This window comes from Marmota monax, unplaced genomic scaffold (assembly GCF_021218885.2).
Source record: "Marmota monax isolate L192 unplaced genomic scaffold, Marmota_monax_Labrador192_F-V1.1 WCK01_AAM20220418_F8-fsc00149, whole genome shotgun sequence".
Classification (NCBI taxonomy): domain Eukaryota; kingdom Metazoa; phylum Chordata; class Mammalia; order Rodentia; family Sciuridae; genus Marmota; species Marmota monax.
Window position 1 is genome coordinate 224,690 of NW_026693170.1, and position 12,114 is coordinate 236,803.

Consider the following 12,114-nt stretch of genomic DNA (forward strand, 5'->3'; position numbering starts at 1 on the left):
GATGTGCCTAAGCGCCTCCCTCCCAGCCAGGGAGGTAACTCAAATCACGTGCCAGGATGGCCTCCCACAAGTAAAGAAGGAAGAATGGGGCCAGTCTCAAGCGGGAGAGGTCCTTTGGGGGTTCCCAGCTCTTTTTACAGGAAACTTGGTAGCAGGGTTTGGAGACAGGGGCCTATAATCCCAGCAACTGAGGAGGCTGAGGCAAGAGGATTGGAAGGTTGAGGACAGCCTCAGCAATTTAGCAAGGCCCTAAGCAACTTAGGGGAGACCCCCTCTCAAATGGTTAAAAGGGCTGGGGATGTGTCTCAGGCTCCAAAGCTGGCCTGGGTTCCATCCCCAGTAGTTAAGGAAAAACGAAAGGAAAGTTGGGGAGAGGTGGGTGCAGAGACCTAGGACTGGTGTCCGTCCTCTGCTCTCAATTGGCTGGTGCTTCTGCTGGGGCTGGCTTCCTCACCTATGAATAGACAGCGACACAAAGTCCCCTAAATTATAGCGTCCTCAGATCTCATGTCTGTCTTGGCTGGATCTACTTATGGGAGGGAGGAATAATGGGTGGATCTGGAGGGGTCCAGGAATCTGGGAGCGAGGCGTGTGTAAGTGAAAATGTCCCCCAGCCCTTCCTGTCTCTCCTTTGGCTTTGTCCCTTCTGTCCTCCTTCAGCGAGGGGGAGGTGGGCTCTGTGGCTGGGCTGTGGAGTGTCCATCCAGAGAAGAGCACAGCTTGTCCAGGGGGCTTCTGCCCTGCAGAGCGGGGAGGCCTGAGCCCCACCTGGGAGCTTGGGCTTGGTGATGGCAGAAGCCGTGGGTGGCCAGGGGACCCGCGGGCAAGACTTTAACCTGGGCTCCAGAGAAGGGGAGCCTGAGCTGACCCCAGAGGCAGGACGGCTCCCCAGCTCAGAGTATGCTGTTTGGGAGGGCAGGGGCTGAGCGGGGATGGCCGTGTTCAGGTGCGGTTTAAAGATGTGTCCTCCTTGAGGTGGCCAGAGGGGAACACTGAGGAGGGTCCTCTGAGTCCTGGCAAGAGCCTCCTGATTTCTGAGGCTGAGGGCAGTTCACCAAGCTCTGTGACCTGGCTGGGGAGGTGCCGTCTGTGGGCTTGAGTGCTGTCAGGCCAAGAGTTAAAGCCCAGAGTGCATTTCCCTTTGGTCTCAGTGTCTCAGACCACTTTTTGCTGAGGCTGGCTTTGAACTCGATCCTCTTCCCTCAACCTCCCAAGCCCCTCGGATTACAGGGCCCCACACCCAGCTCAGATGTGGACTCTGAGGTGAAGATGTGCATTGGTGCCTGAGCAGAGCTTGGGGCCCTGTGGCCCCTGAAAGTGCCTTCAGCCCTGGGATGGGGAGTGCAGAGGCTGGGGAGGGCAGAGCAGGCTGGAGGCCAGGGCTCAGTGCTCTGGGGTGAGGGCCCTTCCTGGCCTGCCCCCCTGGGCCGAGGGTCCCGAGAGCACAGCAGCCCTTTCCAGGCCCATCTCAAAGCTGGCGAGGGGCAGGGCTGGGCTGGAAGGCGGAAGCCAGGTCTGACCCTGGGGCTGGTCCAGGTGTCACTTCCTGTCCACTGTGCTGCCGCCCACCTTGCCAGCTGAGTCCCTGTGGCCCAGGGGAGGGCAGTGTCAATGGGGGGTGTCTGGGGATGGTCTGTGGGGCTTCTCTGATTTTCTCCTTTCTCCCAGAGCCATTCGCCAAGAAGTGGAGTATTTTGTTCTTCACAAAGGAGCAGACCAAGATGCTGGAGGAGCACTTCCAGAAGGACCCCTTTCCATCCCACTTGACCTGCTGACCCTGGCCTTCCGCCTCGGCCTAAAAGAGAGAGACCTGCGACACGTGCAGGTGGGACTCAGGCTCCACACCCCTACCTTGCCCTGGCAGGGGAGGGCCTGCCCTGCTGGCTGGGCCACGTCCCACGCTCCCTCTGCAGAAGCCTGGGGCACACACGGGCCCAAGCTACCCTGGGTCCTCCTGGGCTCTGGCTGGACCCCAAGCTCAGCTTCTGCCTTCTGTGCTGCACAACTTTGATCAGCCCAGACTGTTGCCCGGTGCCCTTCCAGGACCCAGAACCCAGCACCCTCTAAACCCGAGGAGACCCTGGCAGATTCCTCCCATCCCTGGGCTCTGGGTCCTCTCCCTCTGGGTTTCTCCCCCTTGCCTTCGGCCTCCAGAGCCCAAGGGACCTCTCTGTTTTGGTTCTCATTTTGCAGAGCTGGGGACAGAACCCATGGCCTTGGCTCCCAGTGTCAGACCAGCTCCCCACCACCAAGCTAGCACCCTGCCCTTTATTGGATGACCCAGGGTGGCCTTGAGCCCACCATCCTGTTTGAGCCACCCAAATGTCAGGATTAGAGGCACATGCCCAGGGCCCAGCGCCCCCACCCACATGCACCTTCCCACCTGGGGACCAGGCAGGTGTGAGAAATCCCTCTACATCTTTCCATGTCTCCTTGTCTCCCCAGGATTGGTTTCTGATTAAGCAGTGGTTTAGAAGCCAGCCCCCCGAGTTCTCAGGCGACTGCTTTGTATACTCAAAATTGGACAGCGACCTCCCCACCTAGTCTGGCTTGTTCTGTGCATGTCCATCTGCCAAAGGTGACCAGCGGAGTGTCCCGGAAGAAGCCCTTCCCAAGCGCCCCTGGACCCTGGTGGTACATGGCAATCAAGAAGCCACTTGAAGAGCCTTGCACACGACCTTCCAGACGTCCTTGAAGAGGAAGACAAATGAGATCCAAGAGATTTCTGAGTGGGTGGGGGTTCTGCACCTGCCCCATCCCACAGGTCCTCACTCTGGCCACTCTCCATCTCTTGTTACCCCCACCTGTCCTTTGAGTCACCAGGAGTGTGTCTGGGTCTCTAGGAGTGGAATGGGTGTTCCTGGGTGCACCTCCTTCCCTTCATGCTTCCCCGCACCTGCAGGAGCTGAGGCTGTGACCACCTGCTGGCTTGTGTCCTAACCACGTTGTCCCTCATGAATAAAGTCCCATAATAAAGGTTTTTCCCATTCGTGTTTGTTTTCATTTGTAGGATCTGGCTTTTGCAGTTACCTGTTGGAACCCTCTTGAGTGCTTTCTACCAGTGAGTACTCTAGGGATTTACTGGAAATCTCTAGAGGCTGACAGGACTGAGAAGCCTGGTTTTCAAGTGGCCGTGGACAATGTCCGCAGGCTGTTGCCGAGACCACGTGGACGCTCACAGTAGCAGTCAGCAGTGGGGCTTTGGGAGATGCTCGGCTTCCTCCTTTGGAAGTGCCCCTGTGTTTCTTTTGGGGTGGGGATTGAAGCCAGGGGTGTTCTGTCACTAAGCTGCCTCCCCAGCCCTTATGTTTTTGACACAGAGTGTCCCCAAGTTAAATAGGACGTCACCAAGTTGTTGAGGCTGGCCTCAAAAGGTGTTCCTGCCTCAGCCTCCAGAATCTCTGCCTGGCTGCTGTAGGGATTTTTCCTCCTGATGCAATGGTTTATGGAGAAGCTTATTCACGATAAGTCAAAGGCCCACTCACGCGTGGGTCAGTGTCTAGTTATTGGGCCCATGGTCTCTCTCATTGCATCAATGTGCTCCCTTTCTGTCTTCACCTCTCCCTTCCCCTTCTGTCCCCATGTGGCCACCTTGGTCCTCAAGTGTCCCCACAGCTGGTTCAATGACCCAGTTCTGGTCCCATTTAGCAAATGCTCCAATCCTCTTAGCTAGGCCAGCCTCAGCACAGCACAGGAGAATTAGTGGGGATCTAGAGGGATGTGACAGGCTGGGGCTGGAAGTGGGGGCGGGGACACGGTGCCAGGACCCTAAGGGGAATGCACAAAATACCCAGACCCCACGAGGAGCCTTGAGGGCATGAGGGACAGAGGGGAGAACAGGTTCTCAAAACCCGGGTGGGCTTTCCCCTCCAGCATGTCACCTCCCATGTGACAGTGGGTGTCCCATGGGCTGTGATATCTGTGAAAGGGTCCTTTGAGGTCCACAGCCTTTAGTCCCTTTGCCTGTGGGGGTTACAGCGAGCCTTAGCGTGAGCGCCCTCCCCTGTGGACAGGTGGCCCAGCTGGAGAGCTAGCCCACAGCCCTGCCAGCCAGAGTCCTGCAGAGCCCACCTGCTTCCTGGACCCTTTGGAGAAGGACATGTGCTCAGCCGGACAGCCACGAGATTTGGGTAACAACTGCACCTTCTCCATGCCTGTGGGGAGCCTGCTACACAGGGTCCTAGGGTCGCAGTGACAGGTGTAGAGCCCAGGACCTCTGGAGCCCCTGCCAGCCCTGGCTCCTCCTTCCCTGGTCTCTTTCCCCCGGGGTCCCTGGCCTCTCCTCCTCCACCTGGGCTCCTCCCTAGCAGGTTTCCATGGCCTTGACCTAGTCCAGCTCACCACCTGTCCCAATCCTCTTAGAAGCAGGCCAGGCAAGCATCTGCAGAATCTCAGCCAGGGCCAGGACACAGGGGCTGCAGCAGGTGCTGTCAGGTCTCTGGTCTTTCCTATCTCAACCCCAGGGAGGTGGCCTCAGAAAGATCAAGAGCTGCAGGGCCTCCTCTCCCTGATTTATCCTCAAATTGGGTAGCGGGTGAAGCTCCTAAGCTGCCTTTGTGTGTTCAAATGAAAACACACTGTGTGTGTGTATGTGTGTGTGTGTGTGTGTGTGTGTGGTGCTGGGGATTGATCCCAGGGCCTTGTGCATGTGAGGGGAGCGCTCTACCAACTCACCATGTCCCCAGCCCCTCACCTCTCTCTAAAGTGCACTCAGCCCTCCAGGTGTATATCCTGAGGACAGGGTGGAAATGAGGACTTATTTATTTGCTTTTGTATATGAGAATTTCTCACCATAGAAGTGCTCTTATTTGTTTGTTTGTTTAATTATTTATTTTCATTTAACAGGGCTGGGTATTGAAGCCAGGGAGCTCCACCACCAAGCTACATTCCAGCCCTTTTTATTTTTTATTTGAAGACAGGATCTCCCTAAGATACCGAGGCTGGTGTGGAACTTGGCAGTCCCCTGCCTCGGCCTCTCGACCGCTAAGAGGACAGCTGTGCGCCACTCCACCCTGGGAAGTACTCTGATCTTTAAAAGGGTTTTATTTTTTTCTGGCTGGGCTGGTGGGGGCGTCTATAATCCCAGCAAGGTCAACATCAGCAACAACTGACAACCCCCCACCCCCGCGGAAAAAAATTCAAAATATTACAAAGGCCTGAGGGAATGTGGTCAGTGGTCAAGAACCCCTGGATTCAATCCTCAGTATCAGAAAATGAAAGGTCTGTTGGGCTGGGGTGTGGCTCTTTTGTGGAGAAGAACTTGCCAGGAGCACATGCAAGTCCTGGGGTCAGTCCCTTGGTTGGCTGCTCTCTCCCTCTCTCTGGCTGGTCACAGCCCTTCCCTGGCCTCCATCTGGGTCTCACTTCCTAGGGTCCCTTGTCAGCCTCCTCCCTCCCCTGCTGCACCTCCAGCTCCCACCTCTTGCTGTCTCTGCAGCCCTCTCTGCACCACTGGGGGAGCCAAGCCCCTGGCCTGTGCCCTGCGGCCAGCCACTGCCCCCATGAGCTCCCCAATCCCAGCGGGAACAGGGGTTAGAGCAGGGGAAGGCTGTGGGCAGTGACTCCTTCCAAGAGGACAGTGTGGAGAGGGGAGGAGCAGCCTCACAGTAGAGGACCCTCCAGGGCTGCAACACGTGTCCTCCCCCTCCCCCTTTCTTTCTTTAGTTTCTTACTTGCTTTTTGGCATCCAGGATGAAACCCAGGGTGTTCAACCACTGAGCCACACCCCCAGGCCTTTTTATATTTTATTGAGAGACAGGGTCTCACTGAGTTGCTAAGCATCCTGCTAAGTTGACACTGGCCTTGAACTTGAGATCCTCTGGCCTTCAGCCTCTGGAACCTCTGGGATTCTAGGTGTGGGCCACCATGCCTGGCTCTGGTTATTATACAGGCATTATTACTACTATTTTTAAGTTGTATATGGACTCAATGCCTGTATTTGTTTTCATGTGCTGCTGAGGATCCAACCCAGTGCCTCACCCCTGCAAGGCGAGCTCTACCACTGAGCCCCAGTCCCAGCCCCTAAACAGGGGCTCTTGCTGTGACAGTATCAAAGGTGCCCTTGACCTCTGTGGCCTACATCCCCCAAAATCATAGCCATGATCTAATCATGAGCAACCCTCCAGATGAAGTCCAGTGGAGGGAAATCCTACAAAACACTTTGACCAGCACTCAAAACCGATGGAGGCCATCAGAAACAAGGAAGTCAGAGAAACCGCCCCAGCCAAGGGCAGCATCGGGAGAATGACCACTCAGTGGAATAAAAGGTCCTGGATGGCAGCCAAGGCCATAAGGAAAAAATGATATTCAATAAAATTAAATCTGAATACAGTTTGGACTTTTTCAATACAGTGTATTAATATTAGTTCATTAATTGCAACAAATGTCCCACACTAAGCTAAAATGCTAATATGGAACTATTGGGAGGTTTATAGGAATTATTGGTACAACCTCTTGATTTTTCAAGTCCATTTTTAAAAATTAAGATCTTAAACAGGCTGGGCATGGTGGTGCATGCCTGCAACCACAGAGGCTCAGAAGGCTGAGGCAGGAAGATCGCCAGTTCAAAGCCAGCGTCAGCAACTTAATGAGGCCCTAAGCAACTCAGCAAGACCCTATCTCTACATAAAATATATTTTTAAAAAGGGTAGTTATGCCCTTCTGGGTTCAATCCCCAGTACAAAAAAAAACCAAAAAACTTAAACAAGTTTAATAAGTTAAGTGGGATAATTATCTCTTTTTCTTTCATGCTTCTAGTACCCGTGTTTTAGCTCTAAATCTTCTACATGTAAAATGAAAACATGCAGTAGCACATTTCAAGAAATAAAGTTTGGAGCAGGGAACACAGTTATAATCCCAGCAACTCAGGAGGCTGAGGCAGGAGGATCCCATATTGAGGCCAGCCTCAACAACTTAGTGAAACCCTCGCTCAAAAAAAAAAAAAATATTCTGGGGATATGGCTCAGTGGTTAGAGCACTCCTATTCACTTTCCAGGACTGAAGGGGAAAAAAAATTAAAAGATTTTATTTTCCTTCAAGAATGTGTGTAACAGGTTTGTGAGGTGTAGGTGAATTTGTACACAAAGATGAGCACATTCTGCTAACTCCAGACAACTTCCCCCTATCAGTTCCCCCATCCCCGCTTCTCCCCTGATAACTCTTTCCCCCTGGTGCTGTGGTTGGAACCTAGAGCCTTCCACACGGCTAGACAAACGCTCTCCCACTGATCTACTACCACAACCACAACCTTATTTTGGGGGGGAGGGGGGCGTGTTGCTAGGGATTGATCCCAGGGCACTTTACCACAGCTGCATCCCCAGCCCTTCTCTGTTTAGAGTTGTTTGGAAACAGAGTCTCACTAAGTTGCTTAGGGCCTCAGTAATCCTCCTGGGTCAGCCTCCTGGCCAGCCACCTCGCTGGGTAGTGCACATATGCTTTAAAAACAAAAGTTGGGGCTGGAGTCTAGCATGCTAGACAAGTGGGATCCTCAGCACCACACGTGAGTAACTAAGTTCCATAAAGGCCCATTAACAACTCAATAAATAAGTCGCCTGAGCGGTGGTGCGCACCTGTGCCCCCAGCAGCCCTGGAGACAGGGGCAGGTAGATTGCAAGTTCCAGCCTGTCTCCAAAAAATAATAAAATAAAATTATTTGAAGGCTTGGGGATGTGACTCAGTGGTAGAGTATTCGCCTGGCATACATAAAGCCCTGGGTTGTATCCCAGTTTTGCAAAATAAGAAAAACTTCTTTCTTCCCTCCCTCCCTCCTTTCTTTCTTCTCTCTCTCTCCTCTCTCTCTCTCTCTCTCTCTCTCTCTCTCTCTCTCTCTCTCTCTCTCTCTCTCTCTATCTCTCTTTCTCTTTCTTTCCTTTCTTGCAGAGATTATAGAAGTTTTTAAAGAGTGTGCGGGAGGAAGGCCCCTGCTGCCCCCTTGTGGCCATTCTTGTCTCTTGCAGCATATACTCTGGCAGCAGAGACAATGAGATCTGAAAAGGGTGTTGTGGGGAGGGAAGAAGACAGCTTGGGGAAAACCAAGTGCCCGTGGTCTCGGAGACAGCAGGGAAAGGCCCAGAATCACCCCGGGGAGGCCCAGGAGTAGGAAGTGGGGGCGCCAGGGGCAGAGGCAGAGTGTTCCCTGCCTGTTTTGTTTTATGTGGTTTTGGGGGCCCTGGGGGTCGAACCCAGAGCCTGGAGCTTCTGCGCCTCCAAGGTCCAGTGAGCCACCCCCAGCTCGCAGAGAGTTGTCCAGGTTGGTTTCAGGTTCTGAAGAGGAACCATCTGGGGCTGGGGAAGTGGCTCAGTGGTAGAGTGCTCGCCTAGCAGGTGCGAGGCACTGGGTTGGATCCTCAGCACCACGTAAATGTAAAAGAAAGATATTGTGCCCACCTCAAACAAAAAATAAATATTAAAAAAAAAAAAAGAACCATCTGGCAGGGTGCGGTGTCCCACAACTGTAATCCCACTGGCTGGGGAGGCTGAGGCAGGAAGATCGCGAGTTCACAGCCAGCCTCAGCAAAACGAGGCACTAAGCAACTCAGTGAGACCCTGTCTCTAAAGAAAATTCAAAATAGGGCTGGGGTGTGGTCAGTGCTGGAGTGCCCCTGAGTTCAATCCCAAAAAATAAAAACAAAAAAAACCCAAAATCAAAGAACCCGCTGCAGGATATGGACACCAGGCCCCAGAGGGAACTTCCCTTCCTGTTCCCCCACCTGCCCCCTGCCCCGCCCCCAAAACTCCTCCCAAGACCTGGCTCTGCTGAAGCCCTGGGAAACCCAGGAGGCCCTGGAGGCCCCCATGGCTGGTCCACTGAGGTCGGCCTCCATTTTCCTTTTCTTTTCTCTTTCATGTGGAGAGGAAGCCAGTCTGCACCACTGAGAGCGCCCACTCCTGCCACCAGACCACCAGGCGCTCTGGTGTGAAAGCTGCAATTCAGGGTAAACAAAGGAGGGTTGGTGGTTATAGGAGAGGTGCAAGCAATAAGGAAGGAAGATGTGTAGAGTTCTGGAAATCTCTTTTCCCAATGTCCTAAGCAAAGAGGGGGAATTTTTTCTTTTCTTTTTTTTTTTTTTTTTGTATCAAGATCTTTGAATCCAGAGGCACTTTGCTCCGAGCTCCAACCCCAGCCCTTTTTATTTTCTATTTATTTATTTATTTAGATACTGATGATTGAACCCAGCGCCAGAGCTCCACTCCCCGCTCTTCTTATTTTTTATTTGGAGACAAGGTCGTGCTAAGTTACTAAGGCTCTCACTAAGCTGCTGAGGCTGGCCTTGAACTTCCATCCTCCCGCCTCAACCTCCAGTCACTGGGATTACAAGTGTGCTCCACAGCACCGAATATGTCTGTCTTGTTGCAGATACAATGTCTACACCCGCTCCCTAACAGTGCTCCCTTGAAACAAATATTTACTTTAAAAAGAAAAATCATGCTAATCAAGGATATCACTTCAATAACATATTTAATATCTCTGAAAAATTATTCTGTGTTAATGCAACCCACATTAATAACCAAGCTTAGTGGGGGATCACGTTAAAATATTACAAACCCAACCTGACATCGAACCTCCCCACATAGTGAAGAGTTGTAAAATCTTGTATAAGTGTAAATCAAAATCATCAAAAACATCTATTGAATGTTAATTTGACTTTTCTCATTTTAAAATGATGTCATCAGAGGGAAAGAGCTTGGTGTGACACTGTTTAGTGTAGCAGGAGCTGGTTTGGGCATTCTAAGCTCAATCGAGCTGGACAGCCTGGCCCACAGACTGCACACTCCTAAGGAAGAAGCAGCTCAAACTTTGACAACACTTAGACATGGGAGGCTGAGGCAGGAGGATCACAAGTTTGAGGCCAGCCTCAGCAACTGAGTGTGACTCTGCCTCAAAATAAAAAGGAAGCCAAACTGAGTGGAGCACGCCTGGAATCCCTGCAGCTTGGGAAGCTGAGGCAAGAGGATCGGGAGTTCAAAGCCAGTCTCAGCAATGGTGAGGTGCTAACAACTCAGTGAGACCCTGTCTCTTTTAAATAAAAAATAAAAAGGTCTGTAGATGTGGCTCAGTGGCTGAATGCCCCTGAGTTCAATCCTGGGTACTTAAATGAATGAATAAATAAAAAGGAAAAGAACTTTTAAAAATACTGTAAATAAAGTCAAAAGGGCTGGAGATGTGGCTCAGTGGTTAAGCACCCCTGGGTTCAGTCCCTAGTGCCAAAAATAAAATGATGAACTCCAGATTGCTGTCCACCATGATCCCGCTTCACCCAGTTCCTCACCTTGCCGCAGTCTGGCTGGGCACAATTCAGGAGCCACTTGTCAAAAGAAACGAACTTTATTTTTAGAAAACACACACACACACACACACACACACACACACACGCCAAACCACACAGCTCTTCAGGAAAACCTTCAGAGCCCAACTGCCAGCACCAGCTTCCCACAAGCCTCTCAACCTCCGCCCCCTCCTCCTGCTCTTGAGGCCAATTGGCTGGGTCGCATGGGCGGAGCCAAAAAACGTCCCCCAATGAGCAGCTCCGTGATCTGAAAGGGCGGGGAAACAACCCAATGAGCATCACCGCAGAGGAGCCAATCACGTGGCAGCTAGATGTTTGCTGGGGCCGCTGTGAGCCAATCATCAGCTGGCAGCTGGAAGTTTGCTGGGGCCCCTTTGGCTGTGGCTCTCAACATCACCTTGTTCAATAAATGGGCCCTGGTTAATCAGAATATAGATACTAATGTTGGTGCTGCTTAGCTGGACCGTCTGCTGTCTGGAAAATGAGCACTTTAATACCCAAAGGAGGTGTGCAGCCATTATTACCACTTTCTTTTTCTCTTTGGGGGTGGGGTATTGGGATTGGCTATCTGTGTCCTGCTGAGCTGCTTTTGGCCTGGTGTGTTGACCACCTGCAGGTTCTCTAGTGGCTGGGGGATGCTCCTCACCTTCTGCCTGACCAAACAAGGCCCTGCACTTCAAACCGGGGTGTCAGTGTGTCACATCTCAGTAAAGCTGTGTATTTATTTTTTATTTACAAAATCCCATTCTGCTGCCTAGGCTGGTCTTGAACCTGTGGGCTCCAGTGATCCTCCTACCTCAGCCTCCCAAGTGCCCCAGCACACGCCAAAATGCCCCCTCTGTGAGGGATACTGGGGACTTCACCCAGGGGTGCCTTACCACAAGCTACATCCACATCCTTTTCTTTCTTTTTTAAACAGGGTCTCAAGGAATTGCCCAGGCTGACCTCAAACTTACAATCCTCCTGCCCCAGCCTCTGGAGTGGCTGGGAGGAGAGTACAGATGCGTGCCACCATGGTGGTGGCCTGATCTAGGACGTTCCTGGCCAGGTTGAACTGTTCACATGCTCACGGGCTGGGGGGCAGCTCTGCTCCGCTCTGGCACCCTCGTCTGGGACCAGCAGCCAAGTGCCAGAGAGACCCCCTCAGGGCAGCAGGTGTACAGGAGACCTCTGAGGACTGGGATCAGGCTCAGGGCTCTTTCCTCCTGGTTCCCTTGGGCAAACCTAGTAACAAGGTCAAATGCAAGGTCGAGAGGCAAGGAGGCACAACAGGCCCCCAGCCTGGTGTCCCAGGTGACAAGGGGAAAGAGCACAAAGAGGAGGCCTGGGGAACACGGGGCCCACAGCGCCACCTCCACAGTCAGCCTGGCTGGCACCTCCTGCCACCTGGGGAGCAGCCTGGTCAGGGCTGTGCATGGCTTGACAGGTGGTCTCATGCCTGCCACTGGTCACCAACAGAGCTGCAGGTCCCTGGAGGAACTGACCAGAGGGCCCTTCCCGACCTTCAACCCAGAAGTCTCTGCACCAGCTCTGCCACCTGCAGCTGGAGGACGAACCACGACCCACTGGTCTCAGGGGAGAGGCGCTCGCAGTGGGCCCCACTGGGCCCCTGAATATGGCCTCTGCTGAAGCCCAGCACCTCAGCATGGAGATTTTCTTGGGAGAGTTTCTTCATTCATTTATTTCTGGTAACAGGGATTGAGCCCAGGGGTGCTCAACCACTGAGCCACATCCCAGCCCTTTATTTCAAGACAGGGTCTCCCCAAGTTGCTTAGGGCCTTGCTAAATTGCTGAGGCAATCCTCCTGCCTCAGCCTCCTGAAGCCGAG